Here is a 5,000-nt window from a genome sequence, read left to right on the forward strand (position 1 = left end):
CCCTGATTCCCCGTTACCCGTTACAACCATGGTAGGCGCAGAACCTACCATCGACAGTTGATAAGGCAGACATTTGAAAGATGCGTCGCCGGTACGAGGACCGTGCGATCAGCCCAAAGTTATTCAGAGTCACCAAGGCAAACGGACCGGACGAGCCGACCGATTGGTTTTGATCTAATAAAAGCGTCCCTTCCATCTCTGGTCGGGACTCTGTTTGCATGTATTAGCTCTAGAATTACCACAGTTATCCAAGTAACGTGGGTACGATCTAAGGAACCATAACTGATTTAATGAGCCATTCGCGGTTTCACCTTAATGCGGCTTGTACTGAGACATGCATGGCTTAATCTTTGAGACAAGCATATGACTACTGGCAGGATCAACCAGGGAGCTGCGTCAACTAGAGCTGAGCAGCCGGCCGCCCGGGAGTGTGTCCCGGGGGCCCGCGCGAACACGCAAGCGTCCGCTCAATTATTCTGCAAACAGGAGGAGGCTGAGCTCCCCTGCACAACACACCTCGAAACCCTCTCAGGTCCCGGCGGCGCGCAGCGCCGTCCTAAGTACTTGGTCGGGTTCGAGAGAGGCGCAATCGCCCGGAGTTAGGCGAGTAGACGCTTTAGGTGCGACCACCCGTGCTCCCAACTGAGCTTGCCGCTGCCGACAGAGGCCCGGGAGCGTGCTGTCGTGGCATTGCCGGCGGGAGACAACACGCGCCACCTACGGTGACCGGCAGCTCCAACGCCAGCGCCACAGAAGGACAAAAGCCCCACTTGGGTGCCGAAGCGAACTCTCCCAGCACAGCGCACGCGCCAACACGTCCGCACAGCTGCGATACAAACCACCTGCGAGAACCGCTGGGGCGACCGAGCAGCAGACGGCGTCGCGGCGCCGAGCGCCGGGCGGCGGCGCATCCTCAGCGCACACAGTCCTCAATCGGACCAGCACACTGCAGATGGCCACCGCGCTTCGCACCGGGCCCGCGAGGACCTACTTTGGCCGCAAGGCGCCGCGAGCAGGGGGCGCCGGCGCGCAGCTGCGCCGCCTGCCGCGTCCGTCGGCCGGCGCGCCTGCCACTGGCCGCCCCCACCAGCCGGCTGTAGCGCGTGCGCCCACGCACCGCGCTGCCAGCACGCCGGGCGGCCCCCCCTCACCGGCCGGGGACGGTCCCACCCAGCCACCGCCGCGTATCGCCTCACACCCAGATCCCCTTTCGCGTTCGTGGGCATGGTGGGTCCCCTTTCACGTTCGTGGGCATGGTGGGTATCCCTGAAACAACCGGTTAATAGCTCGACCGATCGTCGCCAACACTGATTCACCTCTAGCGAGAACAACCGCACCACAACGGGTTACCTGTTGTTCATTTGCGTAACGTCACCAGCAAACGTAGACGTCCATCGCCATTTGCAACGAGTATTGCATGCCTGTGTCAGGTGTCACAACACACTACGTCTGCCCACATAGACGCAACAACATGTGCACGCCTCGAGAACACGTGGAAGGTAGCCCCCGTACGTATGCGGTGTCCATTGCGCGAACGACTGTCAGCCGGCCTCTGCAGGATGTCGCAGATGTGGAACGCGGTGCAACATGCTATCACGGTGTGTGAGAAGAGACGACTACGTCCGAATACACGCTCCACTACATCAACAGACTGCTCATGCTGATCGCCATCCAGGGCGTCCGTTCCTCCCACACGTCTGAATGGCGTACCACACTGCAATCCAGCTCTTATAGGGAGACGACACGTAGCTGCGTGCACAATATTTGGACTGTATGGTCTGCCGTTGCTAGGCGCAGTCGTCGTACGGTCACACATGTGCCACGATGTATCATTCAGTACATACGGACCAATGTGCAGTACAGTTTGTGGGTTTTGCGTACATCGGCGGACAGGTGACAGGCCGTACCACAACGTAGGCTGAGTACGTCGGCATGCGAAGGGCATTGAACATGCAAACTTCTCAACGACCAGCTTGCGAAGGCAGGGGGGAAGGGGGGGGGGCATGTACGTCCTGCTGCTATCCACATTACAGTGTATAGCAGGAGCATGTGGAAAGTCAGCAACACCTGCAAGGTGTTTAACATGACGCGATACACAGGGGACCGGGCAGTGCGAATAGCGAACTATATTGCGAGGGTTGCGGTTAGGCAACACTACACTAATTTAACGAGTTGCATAACAATTACAGAGCAGGTTCAGCGACAACGTGCGTCAGGTTAAGGCGCAATATAGGTTAGGTTGAGGCACAATATAGGTTAGGTTAAGGCACAACATGGGTTACGTTAAGGCACAAATTGGGTTACGTTAAGGCACAACATGGGTTACGTTAAGGCACAACATGGGTTACGTTAAGGCACAAATTAGGTTACGTTAAGGCACAAATTAGGTTACGTTAAGGCACAAATTAGGTTACGTTAAGGCACAAATTAGGTTACGTTAAGGCACAAATTAGGTTACGTTAAGGCACAAATTAGGTTACGTTAAGGCACAAATTAGGTTACGTTAAGGCACAAATTAGGTTACGTTAAGGCACAAATTAGGTTACGTTAAGGCACAAATTAGGTTACGTTAAGGCACAAATTAGGTTACGTTAAGGCACAAATTAGGTTACGTTAAGGCACAAATTAGGTTACGTTAAGGCACAAATTAGGTTACGTTAAGGCACAAATTAGGTTACGTTAAGGCACAAATTAGGTTACGTTAAGGCACAAATTAGGTTACGTTAAGGTACAATATGGGTTAGGTTAAGGTACAATATGGGTTAGGTTAAGGTACAATATGGGTTAGGTTAAGGTACAATATGGGTTAGGTTAAGGTACAATATGGGTTAGGTTAAGGCACAACGTAGGTTAGGTTAAGGCACAACGTAGGTTAGGTTAAGGCACAACATAGGTTAGGTTAAGGCACAACATAGGTTAGGTTAAGGCACAACATAGGTTAGGTTAAGGCACAACATAGGTTAGGTTAAGGCACAACATAGGTTAGGTTAAGGCACAACATAGGTTAGGTTAAGGCACAACATAGGTTAGGTTAAGGCACAACATAGGTTAGGTTAAGGCACAACATAGGTTAGGTTAAGGCACAACATAGGTTAGGTTAAGGCACAACATAGGTTAGGTTAAGGCACAACATAGGTTAGGTTAAGGCACAACGTAGGTTAGGTTAAGGCACAACGTAGGTTAGGTTAAGGCACAACGTAGGTTAGGTTAAGGCACAACGTAGGTTAGGTTAAGGCACAACGTAGGTTAGGTTAAGGCACAACGTAGGTTAGGTTAAGGCACAACGTAGGTTAGGTTAAGGCACAACGTAGGTTAGGTTAAGGCACAACGTAGGTTAGGTTAAGGCACAACGTAGGTTAGGTTAAGGCACAACGTAGGTTAGGTTAAGGCACAACGTAGGTTAGGTTAAGGCACAACATAGGTTAGGTTAAGGCACAACATAGGTTAGGTTAAGGCACAACATAGGTTAGGTTAAGGCACAACATAGGTTAGGTTAAGGCACAACATAGGTTAGGTTAAGGCACAACATAGGTTAGGTTAAGGCACAACATAGGTTAGGTTAAGGCACAACATAGGTTAGGTTAAGGCACAACATAGGTTAGGTTAAGGCACAACATAGGTTAGGTTAAGGCACAACATAGGTTAGGTTAAGGCACAACATAGGTTAGGTTAAGGCACAACATAGGTTAGGTTAAGGCACAACATAGGTTAGGTTAAGGCACAACGTAGGTTAGGTTAAGGCACAACGTAGGTTAGGTTAAGGCACAACGTAGGTTAGGTTAAGGCACAACGTAGGTTAGGTTAAGGCACAACGTAGGTTAGGTTAAGGCACAACGTAGGTTAGGTTAAGGCACAACGTAGGTTAGGTTAAGGTACAACGTAGGTTAGGTTAAGGTACAACGTAGGTTAGGTTAAGGTACAACGTAGGTTAGGTTAAGGTACAACGTAGGTTAGGTTAAGGTACAACGTAGGTTAGGTTAAGGTACAACGTAGGTTAGGTTAAGGTACAACGTAGGTTAGGTGAAGGCGCAATGTAGGTTAGGTTAAGGTACGATATACCTTAGGTTAAGGTACAATATCGCTTAGGTTAAGGTACAATATAGCTTAGGTTAAGGTACACGTTGTAGGGAAAGGTGTATTTTGGGGGGGGAGGGGGCGGCAGGTTCGTTGATAGTGATTATCGTAAGTGCATGCCTGCGGGATCATCCGATTTGTCACGTCAGGATGCACTTGTGGCTCATGACAGGCGGCGCTCCGATTCCAAGGTTGTGGCAGATCTGTGTCTTTCATTCCTGCCATTGTTTGTGTACTGTGACAGGAGGCAGTATTGTGATGTTGGGTGCACCCCTGTGTAGGACATGTGTGGGTGTTCGTGGCTTAGCTGAGCAATGGCGGATGTCGGAAGGGTGGGATATTCTGTTTTCTGGGTGGACCTCCCGGTCTGGTTATGATAGTGTGGATTGTGTAATGTGGCGGAGAGGATGCACCGGATGTTCTTCCATGCTGGTGGTTAGATATTGTGTGTGTGCCTGTTAGAGGCAGAGAGTAGTGTGTGATAGTGTCTGGCTGACGTGTGGTTCTCATTGTGTGCAGAGTCTTTCAGCATGTATAGGGACGGTTGTATATATTATCTGTATTCTGATGGCTCTGCATCTATTACTAATCAGTGCCGTGTATACGGTTACTCTGGTTCCAGTCGAAACTGTTCTATCTCTGTACATTAGTGACACTGCGGCTCCACTATGTTGCCGCCCCTGTCGGCCGTTTCCCCCAGTGTGTGGCTAATGATTATCAGCAATCAGTCTATTAGTCAATACCGGTAGTGTGACGACGTGAAATGTCCGGGATGGGGGAAGCTACACGCTTCCCGTGGGTCAGGGCCTAGAAAGACTCTTCCCACGCAGGAGGCTCGGACTGTCATTACTCTTCCGAGAAATATATTTGCCCAGCGTTTTTTGCGACTGCGAGTGCGACGCGTACGAGTACCGACATGGATGGGG

At 50.7% G+C, this 5,000-nt stretch overlaps 1 non-coding gene across 1 annotated transcript in view; it reads right to left on the reverse strand.

Moving 5' to 3' along the window:
- LOC126432680 (small subunit ribosomal RNA) overlaps positions 1-390 on the reverse strand; it is a 1,909-nt gene extending 1,519 nt beyond the window's left edge. Inside the window, exon 1 of the ribosomal RNA XR_007578145.1 lies at positions 1-390. This exon is cut by the window's left edge and continues 1,519 nt beyond it. This is a non-coding gene — a ribosomal RNA (small subunit ribosomal RNA).
- Positions 391-5,000: the final 4,610 nt, after the last annotated feature.

This window comes from Schistocerca serialis, unplaced genomic scaffold (assembly GCF_023864345.2).
Source record: "Schistocerca serialis cubense isolate TAMUIC-IGC-003099 unplaced genomic scaffold, iqSchSeri2.2 HiC_scaffold_115, whole genome shotgun sequence".
In the NCBI taxonomy this organism is placed as follows: Eukaryota; Metazoa; Arthropoda; class Insecta; order Orthoptera; family Acrididae; genus Schistocerca; species Schistocerca serialis.